Genomic DNA, 18,869 nt, shown 5'->3' with positions numbered 1-18,869 from the left:
AAATCAGAATTGTTTTAAATTGGCATAACATAAAATTGATAGGTTTTCATGAGATTACTATTTCCTTTACAATGAAGTATATTTTCAGTTCATATTAATATAAATCATATATTTGCACAGGTTATGTAGATGTCATTAAAGTGAATGGAATTGTATTTGACAGGAAATCATGTGTGCGGTGCATAAGAATGCTTACCTTAGTACATCCTGCCTTTACAGAAGTGAGCAGGTGAGAATGTTTCAATACTGAAGCAGATAAGCTATTATATAAGGTACAGTAAGCACAGCGTGTTGCTGACAGCCAACTGAGCTGCATTTCAGAAGCAGATACTGAATCTCACTCTGATAGATTTGGATGTGCTCCTGCTACTCTACTGAGACAAAATTCCCAATAAAAGAAAAACACTGGGTCTCCCCACCAGGAGAACACAAACTGCTTACCTAAATAAAAGAGTTACTTCTGCAAACACAACGTTCAGCTGAAAGATGCCTCCTGGAGCAGTGTGTATATGGCTATGTGCATTGATGTGGCAGTGTATACTTAAGTGCAGAACACAGTCATTTAATATGGCTCTATTACCGAGATATTTACTTTACCTGTCCATAAAAAGTCAGCAAGCTGCAAACAGATAATATTTCATAGTTGCAGTGACCATGCCAGAGTTGTAAATGCTAAGGTAAGAAACACAATAAAGAAACAGGCACTGTACCTTGCTATGATTACTGCTCCTTCTTCATGCGCATATAAATGACGGATAGACGGAATGTGCGATGGCTAAAGCATGTAGAGAAAGAAAAAAAAGAGAATAGCTCCAGTTATTTCTCTGCCTGAGACTGTAAAGATTGTTGAAGATTAAGCGACGCCCCTTAATACTCAGCTCCACCTTATACTAACATCATCACATGCTGATTTGCAAAGCTTCATATTTTACAACGCTAGCTACAAACCCATCACCTTCACATTACCCATCTGGGGGTGTGTTGCTTAGTAATGCTGAGAGAAATGCAATTAGATATAAAACCACAGGAAAAAATTCTGCTTCAGCTGACAACAGCTTTGAAGTGTGTGGAAGTTTGATTGCCAGGCATTTTATATGTCCCTGTGGTATATTTGCAGGTCACTGCCACCTGGTGGCTGAATGCGTTTATTGTTTTCATGTCAGGTTACAATGCAGAGGTATAACAGGCATACGGACAAGCCAATTTGTGTCTACTGTGCTCTCTAACATGGGAACACTTGTGTAAGGATGCCCCTTTTAATTATAACCTTATAATGCATGTTCATATATATATATATATATATATATATATATATATATATATATATATATATATATATATAGTGCGCACTCTTCAGTTTATGCTGAGCAGATCAATGAAAAGGACAATTTAAAGTTAATTTACAGATATGACATTCACATGCCAGCATATTTAGAAAGATGGAAAAGCGGTCGCATTCATGACACAACAAAGATAAGATCACAATATATACACTGCTCTGTATATAATCCATCGTTTTGGAGTGTTCAGTTGTGATTTGTATCCTTTCAAAATACTTAGAATCTGTCAGCGAATACTTTGCTTGAGGCTTTGCCAGGACGAAACATCCACCCCAAGTACCAGTGTCCATTCCACCCATTCTACCCAATAATTTCACATCAATAACTAGCGCACATCAAAGCGTACATTTTACTCAAAGCGACAATTAAACCGCAGATGCTCATTTAAAGAGTATAATAAAAAAAATAATAAGAAGGAACAAAAGTATTTTAGCCCTCAACGTCTTGGTTATTGTTTGCATGTTCAAATTACAAATCTGCATTAACATTAGCACAGATACTAATAAGCATATTGTACCTAACGATGAAAGTGTCCAAAGCTTAATAATATCTTCCACCCTCACCCACTCATTTACTGAAATCAACATTTCTTCACAGTCAGATTCTATTTTCATCATTGTAAATAAAACATGTATAAATTATATATGTGCTTAAATTCCTTCAAATTTAGTGCACAGTAAATGTACGGCAGATATGGGAATTTCACCAAATTTCTCCCTCCACTAGGATCACACAGCTCATCCATCCATCAAATGATTATAAGCTGTGGAGAGTTACATAGCTAAACGTTCTAGGGATTAGCCCTGTAAAACTCATTAGTTTACATCAGACATGGTTTCTATGTTCCTGACTGTACTATACAAACCGCAGCATAATATTCCTCTTTTAAACGATACTATGACATAGCTACTACTGTACCTGATGCAGAGATATTTGGTTGCTGCTCTAATCTGAGCCAAACACTCAACAGCATTGTCCTACTTTCAGCTGCTTCCCTTGTGTGTTGCCAGGAAGATATCGTAATTTTCTCCTGCCTTTTACAGCGGGAGCAACACATGTAGTGAGTTGATAAAATACTATAATAACATTCCAATCCGGGCATAATACAAAACATTGTACAGCATATCTATTTAGTAGGAAATGAAGAGCCATTAAGTGGTAATCATTTGTAATCGTATCATATGCTGTATAACCTGTGCATTCTTCTAAATGATAATGGTTTTACTGTGATCCTTGACATCCACTATACATGAATTACACAGAAATGATTTTATCTCTACATGTTTACAGTCTGAACAGAAGCTGATTATAAAACAATAGACACATTCAGCCACCAGATGGCAGTGACCTGCAAATATACCACAAGGACATATACCCTGCCTGGCACATCAAACTTCCCCAAACTGCTGCTGTCAGCTTCAGCACCATTTTTCCCGTGGTTTTCTCTATATATACATTTCCCTAGGGTTACTAAGCAACACACCACAGACAGGTAATGTGAAGGTGACGGGGTTGTAACCAGCTTGATGTGAAGCTTTGCAGATCTGCATGTGATGTTTGTGTAAGGTGGATTTCTGTTTAAGGGGCGTCGTTTAATGATCCACAATCCTTACAGTCTCAGGCAGAGAAATAACTGGAGCTATGACCCATTCTCTCTCTCTCTATCTTTACATGATTTGTCCACCTCTTACTCCAAATATCCAATACTTATTTGCACAAGAAGCTGAAATTAAAATCCAGACAAGGTATAGTATATTTTTTCTTTCTTATCTTGTTTTCAGTACTCAATACTTGTAACTGTGGAATATTCACTGTCACTGTATAAAATAACATATATTTGTACCTTGCAACTTTTTTGTGGACCTGTAAAGTAAATCTCTCTTACAGTCTTATTATCACATTCAGAACTTGCCTGAAGCTACACCTTACATATAAGGTGTATGAATGTAAGTTACAATCCTAGCATTGGAACCTATGGCTCTTTGTTTTAGTTGGCATTTTGTCTTGGTACAGTTCAATAGCAGTAAGGTGTGTTAGACTTATTTAAACTGTTGGCTGTTGCTATTCCACTCTTGGCATCCTGTGCTTACTACTCCTGTAATAATGGACTAAATGTTCACTGCTGTAACGGTTGGGTTTTAGTAAGTGTTGCTATAGACATTATACTTCAAACCTACTAAATTTGACATTATAGTATCACTATTATTGGTCAAAGTTGTATATTCAGTAATTTTATACCAAGCAAAAACTAGCAAAATGTATAAAACTAAAGTACAGATTTGTTTTTTTTAGCCCTCAAAGTGTTTCCTCATGGATCACTGGTTTAAAGCTTTTAAATTGTAGTGTTATTGATTACCACTTGGACGTTCAGCTAATTTACAGAATGCTCACGTTAATTCCCAATCAAATGATTATAGGTGATGTATTATGTGCATGTATGACTTTAGAGTTATCTTAATAATTATACCTATTGCTTTTTATACACATGTGCTATTTAGGTTCATACTAATTCAGCACCAGATTAAAAATATTCAACTTAAAAGTGAATTTCTTGTAAAGCCAGTTCCAGCACATTTCTTCTTAAATGCATTTAAAAATGAACTTTCATGAAGGATCAACTCTGTTTTAAGCTTTATAGTTTTTTTTAATCATTCTATGACTTGAAGATACTGGTTATCAGTAGCATAGTATTGTAACGTAACAAAAGTTTAATCAAAGCATTAATGAATACTGTTTTGTGACATTCGCCTGTTTTTGTGGGAAGCGACTGGACTAGTATGATGAACTGCATAGGGTGGTAGCAAATGTTTTCTCTGATGAGAGAAACAGGGCTGGAGTAGGAGTTTTTTAGCTAAATGTGGCCTACAGAGGCAAGAATTTCCTTGTTTTCCTCCCATTCAACTCTTCATATTCTGTCTGTATATATTTGCACTCTAAAAGACCCAAACAACTTGTTATGACACGTTTCTGCTTAAGATGATGGACGGATTGGGGTGTATTTTAGGGATAAGTATTTATTTTTAGATATACGCAAGAATTGTTAAAAATTTGATTTTTTTTATATTAAAATATGCTACACGGGGCTGAGGTGACGCATTTTCACTTTCAAAGTTTAGTGGGCAGCAATGATCTTTTGATCATGCAAAAGGCCCCAAAGTGCTGCTTTTTTTAATATCATAAATGTGTCATCACTGCTGTGTCATAATTACACATATAATACACTCTTCATCTATAAACTAGTTATGTATTTATAAAAATCTATAAAGTAGTGATGGAAATAGGTCTACAGAAAACAACTGTGAGCTCTCAATTTTTTCTCCTCACAAACCCAGGCTCAATCTATGAGGTGGCCAGTAAGGGAATAAGTGAGGCAAAGAAATGAGGGAAGCCCAGAATATAATAACGAATATCTGCTAACAGGATTGTTGTGTGGAAAAATATCTCAGAACGTTTTGTAAGTTAAATAAATTAAATTCAGCAAATACTGGGACAAGAAATCATTCTATATCTGTTCTAGAGTAAACTTCATGGCAACGGACTATCTCGTGTAGGAGGAAAACACATTTCTGTTTGGATGCCAGGATCTTGTCACTGCAAGAGACAAACTAGCCAGGCATGTAGCAGCCACCAGGCAGCGATGCCAGGATGTTATTACCATAAGTAGTGTTATATGACTGTACGGCAACATCCAGGAGTTTGAGCCATAAAGCTGTGTTAACATAGTGGTCATTGGGCACTCTGAATTAGGTGAATCTCTGGGTGAGGGTGGACTAGGCAATATTATTATTTTTGGGAAGCTGGATAGGCTAGTTAGAAACATTGGGGGGTATTCAATTGTTAGCGCTAACGGGAAAAAACAAGCGCTCAAAAAATCTTAGCGTTAATACGGTAGTTACTCGCGAAATTTCAGCTCGCAGTAAACTACCGTATTAACGCTTTTCGAGCGCAATATTACCGTATAAACGGTAATATTTTTTGAGCGCTCGTTTTTTTTCGTTAACGCTAACAATTGAATACCCCCAAATTGAATTTAAACTGTAACATCTGCTATATGAATTAAGCGCCGACTAGATGTGGGCACTAATAGGGTCGTCTGGAGCTGTTCTTGCACAATGGGCAGGCAGCTGACACCACAGCATGGGGGAGCCAATTCAAAATATTGCATCATCTATCAGGCGTGCCTAGCTCATCACATTATATTACTGCTTATTGGACAGCCTCCATTACTTAAGACACACATTATTCCACGTCTGTCCTGCATGTTGGTGTGGTAGTGTGAGTCACGCAAACATGCAGCACAATAAGCAGAGCCTCTGATGTGTTAAACAGGCTCTTGATTGTATGGGGTACTCAAACCAAGTCACCTTGTTGCTCCATACAATTTGGTGCCCAGGGCTGATGCTCATTCAAACACTGGGCACTAAACCTATGATGGATAGTGCCTTGTACGATAATATCATAGTAGCAAATAAAGCTGTGACCTTTTTCTACAAAATAATTCTGTACTTTATTTGGCTCAGTATTAAAAGCTAAGGAAAATAAATGTTCACATACAGCTGCTTTGTGTTTTCCAGCTGTTTGACTGCATGAAGGTGACTTCCTTTTGGTCTCCCAGCACATCATTACTCCAACATAACTGAATTTAAATTCCTAGCTCAGAGATTTATTTGTAGTGGGGCTTTGAATTCAGAATTGTCTGGTAAATGATGCAGGGTGTTGGAAGGAAAGATGTAAATAAAACAAAAGTTATTAGACAGCTTTGGTTGGTAGATTACTTTGTCGGGAAAAGTTAATGCAAAGGCAATCTTTTAATTAACATCTATAATACCACCTATGGCCATCTGTAACAACTGGTCAAATTCCCTATAAATCTGTAGATCATGGGTCAGCAGCCCCCGGCACCATGCCAGAGGTGGCACGCAGACGCCTTCTGTCTGGCATGTCAGAGTTCCGCAGTGGCCTCACTATAGCACTTAAAGGTGGCCAAAACGGCAGCAGGTTTCTGCCATTCAGCTGCTTTAGTGAAGTAGCTCTAGTCATGGGTGCCAACTCCAAAGTTAAGTAGCAAGTTGTAGTAAGTTTGAAGTTGACCTGGGAGCACAGCTATGTGGCATAGTATGAATTGGTGGCACAACTATGTGCATAATATGAATTTGGGGCACAACTATGTGGCAAGTTTTGAATTGGAGGCACAATTCTGTAGCATAATAGACTTGGGTGCACTACTGTGTGGCACAATTTGAATTGGGGCACTACTGTGGTATAATAAAACTCAGGGCACTACTCTATGGCATAATATGAATTCAGGGTACTACTGTATGGCATACTGAGAACTGGGGGCACTGCTACATTTATTTGTTGGTCCCAATACTATTAATATCACTGTATATACACAACTGGCACACCAGGGCTTGACAAAATTTTAGCCGGCACACTGATATCAAAAAGTTGCCAACCCCCGCTGTAGATCATCATATTGGAATGAACAGACCTGTGTCTTCTCACTGTCACTTAGAGGGATAATATCGTACAGCTTACTGTCTTTGTAAATTGAATTACCAAGGAAACACAAAACATGTTTGAGCTAAGATGAAAAGGTTTATGGAGATTATAGTTATAATCCATAGAAATCTAATTTCTCTGAAATGGATCTAAAAGCTTATAAACATTTTCTAAACACTTGATGGATAGATATACAGTGTAATATGATATGTGAATTGGATGATGGATGAATTTTATTTGAAACCCATTTATAGTTAAGAGCATAGCAGATACAGGTTGCAAAAGTGTACCTCGACAAACCATTTGCACATACAATTTTTTTGCATGCAAAGAAACTTTCTCCTGCTTCTGCATGTAGCACATAAATTCTGTTTGGCTTTATTTTCACACGGTTATTTAAAGTTGAGCTAGCCTCCACCCCCTTCCCAACTGTAAATCTGTGCACTTTAAATTCAACTCCTCTGCAATGCAACATGCTTTTGCCAAGGTTCAGCTGTCAGCTGCACTTACTCTTAGCTCTAAATGAGATCATATCGGTGCACTATAGGTTAGTTTGTTAGTATAATATAATGTTGGGTTTTCATATGTGTATACATAATAATTAATGAAAACCTGTTATTTTAAAATAAAGAATTACTGTATTGAGTAGATGGTAAAACAAAAAGCAAAAAAAACCAAAAAAGTGATAGCAAGACATTTTGTCCCCGAGTCCAGTTAGAATGATATCTCTTCATGTATTGTTTTAAAGTAAAAGTAGACAATATGTGGCTCTCAAGCACCAACAAGGAAAATCCACAAGATGGCACTAACTTTCAAACAAGCTACCGAAAGAGCAATGGGCAGTATAAACTCCTATGTCTTCTTATAGGTTATACTTCAGTGTATACAGTAAGTGCTATATACTTAGAACAGCAGTAATCCAAATGACAGAAAATATATTACTCATTTTCCCCTATGAGTATTGGCTTAAGGTGGAGTTTATTTTTATGGGGGCGTTTGTCGCTTTATCCAAAGCGCTTTAATATCTTGGCTTGAGAAAAAAAAGAAGCTGTTTATTTTTTCTGCAGATCAATACATTTTGTTTTGAATTTATCTTGGTTATGAAAATGTTATTTAGTTTTATAGTCACCTAATGCTGCACAAATATCCAGGAATAGGAGTTAAATGACCTAAGGTATGTCATTTTAATTTTGTTTGTTTTTTGTCTTTAGATTATTGCAGTAGAGTATATGGGGTTTAGTTGTTGCTGTAAATCTAATGCTCACTTAGATTTGCAGATTTGATTCAATGAAAATGATTGAGTAGAATGTTCCCTGATAGTTGGGTAGCATGGATTTATCTTTTGTGCTGAGTTAGACAAACCTTGAGACAAATCATTCTTTGTATGATGGGTTATAATTATACTGCAATGATAAGAAATATGACTGACAGCCTATGCGTAGTAAAGTATGTTCTACAGACACAGAACACTGTCCATGGTGCTGTAGGAACATAGATTACATCTCAAGTTTGTTTACTGGAAAGCAGCTATACTACAGTACATTATATTATACATAAATAGTCATCATTACATTTACTCTGTAAAGTAAATATTACGTATTTTCTATTTTTTCTAAAAGAAGTATGTTTTGAAGTATTTTCAAACATATTATTGTAAGTGCTTATAAAAGCACTTATACGTGAGGTCATCTTATGTTATGTTATCTTATGTCTGTCTAGTGCCTTCTGTGCATTCCACTATCTGGCAAAACAAAAGCTTTCATCAGAGCAATAGTGAAAGAGCAAGATAGGTCTGGTAACTTGTTATGAATAGACAATAACAAAATGACTGTCTTAACATTGTCAAATACAATTGTATCAAGCACTTAATCAGTCTGTTGAAATAATATTATCTGAAGTAAGGTCTTTAGCTTAGCGGAAAGTCTACAACATACGGTAATGTTTTAATGGATATTTTATTTATACTCCCTCTGTAGAAATTAACGCCAATATTTCTTGAGGGGCTTTGCTTTATTACCAGCAGTTCCATAACTGTAGCTTAGTGCAAAAAAAGCATATTAAGGTGGATGTTGGAACATTCTACATTCTAAATATAGATATATATAACTAGATCAATAGATAAACACCCTAACCCTTTAATGACCGACATTCATGTCAGCCTGCCTGAGCTGAGTAACAGGATTATGAAAGAAATCAACAGCAGGATGTCCAACACTGATGATGCTAACCAGCCAGACGACTATAATTCCCAAAAGATCAATAACTAATTAAACATACACAGCTGTCCATACATTTTACGTTAAAGAGACAAAAAATTTTACAAAAAAATAAAGTAAAAAAATTAAAAAATATCACGAAAAAGCCACATTATAGTGCTCACCTTGAGCCTACATAATCATAACAATAATTATGCTCACAACAAAATTACAGCAAGAACCCTGAGGGGTATATTTACTAAACTGCGGGTTAGAAAAAGGAGATGTTGCCTATAGCATCCAATCAGATTCTAGTTATCATTTATTTACTACATTCTATAAAATGACAGCTAGAATCTGATTGGTTGCTATAGGCAACATCTCCAACTCCGCAATTTAGTAAATATACCCTACAGACTTTTCTCTGACTGCTAAAATGGAGTATGGATAGTATAAACAAGACAACAATGTTCACAGTGTGGGTACAGTTTTGTAAACTTTGCACATTTGGTTACGCTTGATTACCGTATTTCAGCCAATAACCCACAACTTTCCTCTGTTTTCATTTTGTATACAGGTTCTGCCAACATATGTTATGCTTACAAGGGACTTTACTCATTATATAGAGAAGTGTTTTTTAAATCCTGTCCTCATGCACCCCCAACAGATAAATGTTTTCAGGATTTCTTTAATCATGCACAGGTGACTTACTCTACTTCAGTGTTTCCCAAACCCAGTCCACAGGGACCCCCAACAGTGCATGTTTCCATAGCTCTCTGCACAGGTGTATTCATTACTGTCTGAGACATTGTAACAGATCCATAAGTGATATAATTATATCACTGGTGACCCGGAAAACCTGCACTGTTAGGGGTCCCTGAGGACTGGGATTGGGAAACACTGGCCTACTTGACTGGGTCTGTAATTATCCTACCTTCTTCTGCAAACAGAAACCCTTAAAACATGATCTGTTGGGGGTGCATGAGGACTGGAGGTAAGAAACACTGATATAGAGCAATTCCCAACAGAGTTACCAAACATTAGCCCCATAGCATGTACACATACATCATTACCAGAAAAGTATTTTCTAGTGTTAAGTATTTAAGCCTGATGGCTAGTATACAGAAAATATTACTAAAGGTTAACATTTATTAGTAAATCATAAAAAAAACAAATCTGAACATGAATCATATGTATAGACATCTGATTCATTATAACCCAGTGTAATAAAATGGTATCTTTACCATTAAATCAACAGATAAACATTTGGTGAATGCTTTCCCTTGTGAACATATTATGTTAATTAATGCACCTTTCCCTAATCTTTAGTGCTCCAACTGATGCCAGCTTTGACCTTCACAAAGGCAAACAATCACCCTAATTTTGAAATGAAAATTTAGCTTTACTGGCAAATTGTGCTGTTGGCCCCCTCCTAACACTGGGTCTATGTGATGAGTGAAATTTGACGAGTGACATGTCATGAACGACACATGATGAATGTGTATATATATATTTTTAACACCAATAGATAGTGCAGCGCGTAACTCCAGCTGGACCAGGATAGTTCAAATAAAGTCCAATTGGACAATGGAATTCCTATGTACAGGAGACAGCCAAAGTTCCCATAAATCCAGATGGTGACCTGGAAAAATCTATATAAAACAAAATAGGGAGGGGCGCCACATAGTGTAATACTGTATATATTAATAATACAGAAATTGTGCCATGAGTAGGAAACTCAATCAACCATATAGGTGAAGAGAGAGAGCATTTAAATAACACTCAAACAGTAAGGATGCATCAGTAGACAAAGAAGATCAGAATCACACTGGACAGCCCGCACCTCACCAATATAAAATGTGCGTACCAGATGTAAAATCTTTAAAGCTTATCTGTAAATAAAACTGGATTTCTTCACACCGGATGAACTCTATTTTCACCCCGCAAGCGTATGCAGAGCAGGAGTTTCAGACAGCACCTCTAGAGTCCAGGATTGGTACTCAGTAACATCCAGATTTTAAAAACAAGAAGAAACTCACATAGTGTGATACTGTACAACACCGAATTTATTTGCATACAGACTGCAGAATTGCACTTACATTAGTGATAGTAAAACATGCTTATCTGGGTATCTTTAGAGAGGGGGACCATCATGAATGTTGCTAAATACTACATTGTTGTGTTCTGGGAATATTTAGAATTTTTATGTATTATGTGATAATGCTGACTAGTTAGCTGTATTTTGTATTAGATAGTGTGACGCTATATTTTATTTGTGTATGTATTATTAGTTTTTTATGATGTATGGCTTATTGAGGCATTGGACTAAGATCCAGTTCTTCTTATACTCATATTGCTGATGACGAACGGGTTGTGATGTGATGGTACATAGTTTCTATCATATATATTCTGATAGATATTGGGCTTCCCCCTCTGATGTTATGTAAATGTAAATTTAAGTTTGTCTTTATATAAAATCGTTATACCGGAAGCGGAGTTCCGGATGTGACACATCGGGAGCTGGAGTTGTTGGGAATATCCCCTCCTGATGTCATCTAATATATAAAATCTATCTTCACACAAAACCGCTGTACCGGAAGTGGAGTCCCGGATGTGACGTATCGGGAGTCGGAGGTTACCGCCCACACGCTAAGGTCATGCTCGCATTGGCTCCTATGTAAAAGGATTCTAGTATTTAGGAGCCTGCAATGATGCTAGATTCATTACTCCTTGATAAAGTCTTACCTACAAGACGAAACGCGTTGGAGAGGTTCTTGGTCCCTGTGCTCATTGCTGGATGATTTGAGGTGTCGCCGCCTGCTACCCTTCTCTTCCATGTTGTGCCAGTGGACAGGTAAGCTTGTTTTATTGTGCTCTATGTACGGGCATTAATATTTTTTATGTGGTGCCAATAAATTTGTGGTATTTGAGACCAATTTGGTCTCTTTTTATACTGTGTCACACTATTGTGGATTTATTTGAGTCCGCAGATTGTCTTCCATTACTTGGTCTGTGATCGTGGAATCCTGCTATCCTAATCTGAGGTGGATCCATACCATGGTCAGCCTGATTATTACATCTGCCTAATTTCCTCACCTATTTGGTACGGGACTATCTTATCGTTGGAGTCACCTGTATATTGTATATCACTGATAATACACTATGTGTGGCGCCCCCTGTCTTTTTGTATATATATATATATATATATATATATGTGATTTTAATTGTGGCATTGAATACAGTGTGCTGTCACGTGTGTTTATCTCTAATCACCTTTTCGGTTCCATCTTTTATAATGGAGAGTTGTTACAATTCTTGAGTGTGCATCTGACTTATCACACCTTATCTTCTCTCACCATATTACTTATTTATATTGTGATAATACACTATGTGGCGCCATGTTTCCTTTATTCCTCTATAGATTTTCCAAACTTACCTCCTGTTTTGGAACTGGCTGCCTCCTGTACATTGGACTTTGGGTGTATTTATCCCACCTAGTGACTGTATACTGAATAGGGTTACGTGCCCCCTTTTATGTGGTATCTGTTGTTTGCATCAATATATATATATATATACATATATATATATATATATATATATATATATATATATAAATATATATATAACGTTACTTCTACATTTCCATAATGTCAATTCTAAATTTCCACTTCGACAACTGAATATACATATATATATATATATATACGTCATCAAATGTCTCTCATTGCCAATCACACAGTATACATCACTCATTACTTTTGTTTGACTACTACAAATTGTATAAATGACAACTTCTGGCCAATGGGTAAGTACTGATAAGTGTTCCACTTTCCCAGAAACTTTCCCAACTCACTGTTGTGTAACTGCCTGTTTGCCATATGTAGAGAAATATGCACTGTTGGTCATTTAACCACAAAAGGAACTGTGAACTGCAGATGACATATACAATTTATTAAAACATGTATAACATACCATCACATGTGTAACAAATATATAAAAAATCACATATGGTATATTACCAAAGAAAAACAATATTATATAAGGGAGGAACCACTCTGTTTGATATACATAAAAAAAGTAACTATTCAGTGATACAACAATAACTATCTGCCTATTAGCTGGAATTTGAGAAAATGACCATAAAAACAAATGGCCATAAAGAGGCAGATGCAGTAAAGCTGAAAAGACGGGAATCTTCTGAATATACAATATGAAAAGTAGGAGTAGGATGTAGGGAGAGACAAACAGTATCTGTTAGAGTGAAGCAAAGAATATTTTCAAGGTCCGAAGTAACACCCAGCTTCGTGGGAATGAAATTGACAGTCTTACCGGCCCAGTATTAAAACAGATAGTGTCTGTTCAAGAGTCTCCAAATCCTGCATAGTACCCAGCTATGTAGGAAAAGTATAGTCTTACCGGACCACTCAGCGTGGGGTCCGTGTCACGCTGGAATGCTGAAGCCGGCTGACTCCGTAGAGCCTAGAGCAGCTGGAGGAGTAGCAGAATAAACGCTCACTTGGAAAACAGAATCAGTGTGTAGAAGTTCTAACTGAATAATATTCCACTTATGTAGTAATATTATTCCTGTGTGCACATAGTGGCTCGAGAGTGGATAAAGTTGGAGATGAACAAAGTTTTGGTATGGAGTGGTAAGGAATTCCAAATAGAAAGATATCAAAGGTCCCTAATGCGTTTCATTGCCATAGGGCAACTTCCTCAGAGACATATCCTCAAAATTACAACCATCCTCATATACATAGGGATAAGTGATTACCTGACAAAAAACATCTGGGATCTTAACCCTTAGTTAAGATCCCAGATCAAATACCCATAGTATCAAAATGTTATTATGCCAACAAAGGCACATAGGACAACAAGAGAAAACCTAATAAAAAAAAAATATATAATAATATACTAAAGTGGATACAAAACAAAAAATGATGAAGATAAAAATATGAAATAAAAAATACACAATAATAATAAAAAATGTATAAACAAATAAAGCATTAAAAATATATATGATAGAGAATGACCTATTTAAACAATTTCATTTAGTTCTAATGATTTATTGAGACCAGAAGGAGATAATGTATTAAGTAAATATATCTAAAAGACCTCTTGCTTACAAAGCTTTCTAAACCTATCCTCTCCTCTAGGGATATTTTTAATATATTTAATTCCCACTAAGGAAAGACCACTAGGGCTACAACAATGTTTCTAAGCGAAATGTATAGATACGCTATGTGTCATTAAACTATTTAATATATTACGTCTATGCTCATTAAATCTTAATTTTTACACTCTTGTAGTCCTCCCAACACAATGCAAATTGCAATCACATTTAGGAAGATATATTACAAACTTCGAGTTAATCAAACCCCTAATCTTAAACTCTTCTTTGCCAGACATAGATGTTATAGATTTTGCATTGGTTTGTATAAATTTACAGGTAATACATCTCAAGCCCCCACATTTATAGCAGCCCTCTAACAGAGGAGTCAGTCAATTGACTACTTGTTATGATTCCTAGTGAATTCAGGACACCGCAATAGCAGTAGAAAAACCAAGTGTCTTTATTTAGGCAAACTATGTGAAGAAGGATTGAGTTTGTGGAATATGCAGATATCAGGTATCAAAATAAACAGGTATAGTCCAATACACAATTATGTGTAACAGGTGTGATGAATGGCAGGAATAGTCCACAGAAGCAACATGTTCCAAGCAGTGACAAATAAAGCTTAAATGCAGGGACTAGTATATTGATTATAAACAGGTGTGATGAATGGCTGGAATAGTCCACAGAAGCAACATGTTCCAAGCAATGACAAATAAAGCTTAAATGCAGGGACTAGTATATTGATTATAAACAGGTGTGATGAATGGCAGGAATAGTCCACAGAAGCAACAGGTTCCAAGCAATGACAAATACAGTTTAAATGCAGGGACAAGTATAATGAGTTACCCAATTGACCGGAGGCACAAGGCTCCAGAATAAGGAGGCAGGGGTCAGGATTCCAGATTGCCAGAGGCATGAGGCAGTCGAGGGAAATAGACAGACTAGCTGAGTCCAGTGACCAGCAAGAGGTCAGGGCAACAAGAGTTCAAGCAGAATCCATGACCCAGGCAGAGGTCAGGGTCACAAGCAAACAAGCATAATACAGTAATCAGGCAGAGGGTTACAACAGGAGATCAGACAGAAGCAAAGCAAAACTGGAAAAGGTATAAACAAGAGACAAGCAGCAGCCAGGTATAAACGATGACCTGTGTGAAGATACCGGGTATATCTGGCCCTGTGCTACCCAGTACCTTCTAGGATTCGTATGGTCACTCAGGCAAAATGCAGTTATAAAAATACAACAGTATATTTATTGTCATACAAACAACACTAGAATATTATATACACACAGTAAATAAATGCCAGGCAGATTTACCACATCATCTGTCCCTTTCCCCACTAACTTAAGGAGATATAGTCACCTGCTGTCCAGACTTCATCACCCATGGATCCCTCTCAGCTGCATATATAGACTCGAGTTAGAAAACGACAATTCAAAACTCCATCTTGCACCTTCCTGAATGAAAGCCAAGCATGAACACCCTTCCCCCCTGGAGTTGTTCCTTATATATCACAGGTCTAATTTCCACAGTCCTTCCCCTCCCTGGGCAAACCCCTGCATCCATTCTACTTAACGATTGGTCAGTGCTGGACTGGGGGGGGGGTTGGACAGGGGAGTGAAGATGAGCTGTCCTTTCAGAGAACCTCCCCTGTTAGATGGCCTGTCTGGACTAGCCTGGTGAGAACAATGGACACTAATTCATTTTCCTACTCAGGCACATGGCAACCTGATCCCTACCCATAATCCCCCTGGCTTCACTTTAAAGACAATGAATAGCAACCTTACTTCAAGTTATCAATATACAATAAACAATATACATATGTACACTGAACTGCAATGTCCCCTTAGCCACACGTTATTGGACAATGCAGTTGTAGTCTGGTGAGCTGGGGAACAAACAGCATGGGCTATAAAAAGTACTATAATCCACATTATGTGAGAAATGAGACATGCTCACAGGGTTATCAAACTCATTGTGTCACAACCTGCACAGAGCACAGATTGAGGTAGGTATTTGAAGTGTGAGACAGGTGCAGTTCTAATCAGGTAAAGATCTTAACTCCTACAGGCATGGTGTAAAGTTCAGGGGCAGAAGAGCAGCACCTCTGGTGGATTTGAGGCACTGCGGTCACATGCAAAGTATAGGCAGAGTCATAACACTGCTTCTGAGTTTCTAGATGATTCATTAGACGTATTTGTTACTTGTGGTTTTAAAAAACTGGGAGCAAGTATATTTTTTTAATTATTTGCCTTCCTAAAAATTACTAATGGATTTTTTGGCATTAACAATTTTAGAATCAGGTCTTGTTTTAAAATGGAATAATTGGACTGTACAATTTTCCTAATATCAAAAAACAATTTGTTACATTTTGAAATAAAAGCCCACTCATGTAAATTATCTTATATTCATCAACAACACTAGTCGTTTGGTTAATATTCTCTTTTTTGGGAGCTAACATGATATTTCTATCCATTTCCCTGACTTCACACAGGGCCTGATAAACAAGTTTAGGAGGGTACCCACGTTCCACAAAGTTTTTTGACCTAAACTAAGCTTGTTATATAAACACCTGTGTAACAGAACAATTTCTACGCAACCGCATAAACTGACCCTTGGGAATGTTCTGTTTCCATTTAGGATAATGGGAACTAGAATAGTGTAAATAGTTCCACTTTCTTAAAGAAAGTTGAAGTGGATATAGACCTACCAGTGACCGAGAGGGTCAGATTGGGAAACATGATACTTATATGTGAATTTTAAATTATATTCATTTGAATTAAAAAAAAATTCTAAAGCATCGGTTTCACCACCTTTCCAAATGAAAAACAAATCGTCTATTTAACGGCCGTAGAGAACGAGGTCCGCCCCAAATCAGCTGGCCCACACGTGTGTTTCATCAAAGTCTCCCACGTATAGGTTAGCATAGCTCGGTGCGAAACTTATACCCATGGCTGTCCTCATCACCTGCAAATAGGTGCCGGGAGCAGGGTACTATGCAGGATTTGGAGACTCTTAAACAGACACTATCTGTTTTAATACTGGTCTGGTAAGACTGTCAATTTCTCAAATTCCTGCTAATATGCAGAGAGTTATTGTTGTATCACTGAATAGTTACTTGTTTATGTATATCAGAGTGGTTCCTCCCTTATATGATATCATTTTATTTTGGTAATATACCATATGTGATTTGATATATAGTTGTTACACATGTGACGGTGTTTTATACATGTTTTAATAAATAGTATATTATCTCCATAGTTCACAGTTCCTTTTGTGGTTAGCTGACCACCAGAGTATATTTCTCTTTCACTTATGTACTTTTGGTACAATTTGGCTAAAGGTAAACATGGCTTAATATTTCTAGCAAATACTAGTAAAACAAGTAAGACACCACAGGGCTGATGCATAATTAGTTGCAAAATTGCAATAAATTACACCTAAAAAAGCACAGAAAAAATGTATTTCTGCCCAAAATCAGAGTTGTACATATCTCGAGATGCGTTCACATCAGCAGAATGTACATCTGGTTTACAACAAGTCATCATCATCCGAGAGTTTGCTGCTATAAGCAGGTGCAACATCTACATCTCCTAGCAAGGATTTGTGTGTGTTTCGAGCAGAGATGCATGAACTACATCTGACCTGCACTTGACTAGTGTCCCATCCCTCCTCCATCTCGGTCCCTCCATGAGCAGGTGGAGCAAGTGCGAGAAACACGTAAATCCGCATAGGCACATATGCATGTCCTCGATGCTTTGCTAAAGACTCTTCAAAACTATGAAACTAGCTAATTTCCTCTATCTTACAGAGTATTTTCAGGCATACCATGATACTTAGAGATATGATTTACAGAAAAAGGTACTAGAAACATATCAGAGGGTAAACTAGAAAGAGGAACATTTTGCGGAAGCAGTCCATTACCATCCAATATAAAGTATGGCTAAAAGAAAGAGGTAGAACAGTGCAACTGGTCTACTGGCACTCTGCCAAAGATATTAAATACAAAGTCCCAGACTTGGCTAAGCAAGTAAACAGTATACAACAGAGTCAATTAACGTTGTCTAGTGAAGTAGAGAAGAGAAAACATACTGGATGGTTCTTCATTGCTTTGCATAGTCAAGAAAAACATGGAAGCAGTGTTGAAATATAGATAAAAACTCTTAAAAATTATAATAATCATGAGCAATTAAACTGTTTCAAGAATGAAGCTGAACGACTTAAGATATATAATGTAAAATTCCAGAACATCATAGAGGAGCTAGAGGTATCAAAACTCAGTAATTACTATCATGAGAAGGCTCTGTCCAACATTATGCGGATTATTCATAAACAAAAATCCTTCAATCTGTCCTTCAGACAATTAATCAAAGCAGTAACTAAAGCACTTAGCTTTTGTGGTATTTTGGCTTGTCTCTTTATTCATACAAGGAAGGAAGCAGTGACTTTGTATTAAATATACACAATTTTCCCTTTCACTAGTCATGTGGATATCTTCTTTCACCTGTACATTAAATCATGAATATGTAACAGTGAACACATAATTTACAAGCATGGCATCAAACCCTATAATTTTGCAGCTGGCACTTAGTCCTACATAATACCACTTACATATCTTACCAGTCTGTTAGTGTTTCATCCCTTACATTAATACATAAATATGTATGGCAAAATCAGAAATTCTTGACCTTGGCCTAAAGTTTTTATATTAAATTGT

The 18,869-nt window shown here is 36.8% G+C and overlaps 2 protein-coding genes across 5 annotated transcripts in view; one reads left to right on the top strand and one right to left on the bottom strand.

The window, feature by feature from the left end:
* Window positions 1-2,335, bottom strand: part of NPY1R (neuropeptide Y receptor Y1) — a 58,353-nt gene extending 56,018 nt beyond the window's left edge. Inside the window, exons 1-2 of one of the 3 annotated variants that reach the window (XM_075198041.1) lie at window positions 2,259-2,335; window positions 711-775 (exon numbers count right to left, since the gene is read on the bottom strand). The gene's annotated coding sequence lies outside the window, so the exon portion shown is untranslated. Of the gene's footprint in view, window positions 1-710; window positions 918-955; window positions 981-2,258 lie in introns of those variants that run through there. The other 2 variants (XM_075198039.1, XM_075198043.1) reach the window with 2 other exon arrangements.
* A 407-nt stretch (window positions 2,336-2,742) lies between these two features.
* NPY5R (neuropeptide Y receptor Y5) overlaps window positions 2,743-18,869 on the top strand; it is a 57,371-nt gene continuing 41,244 nt past the window's right edge. For both annotated transcript variants that reach the window (XM_075189502.1, XM_075189503.1), the window contains exon 1: window positions 2,743-3,085. The gene's annotated coding sequence lies outside the window, so the exon portion shown is untranslated. The remainder of the gene's footprint in view (window positions 3,086-18,869) is intronic.

This window comes from Mixophyes fleayi, chromosome 1 (genome assembly GCF_038048845.1).
Source record: "Mixophyes fleayi isolate aMixFle1 chromosome 1, aMixFle1.hap1, whole genome shotgun sequence".
Taxonomy (NCBI): Eukaryota; Metazoa; Chordata; class Amphibia; order Anura; family Limnodynastidae; genus Mixophyes; species Mixophyes fleayi.
This window is presented reverse-complemented; position numbering and strand designations above follow the sequence as displayed.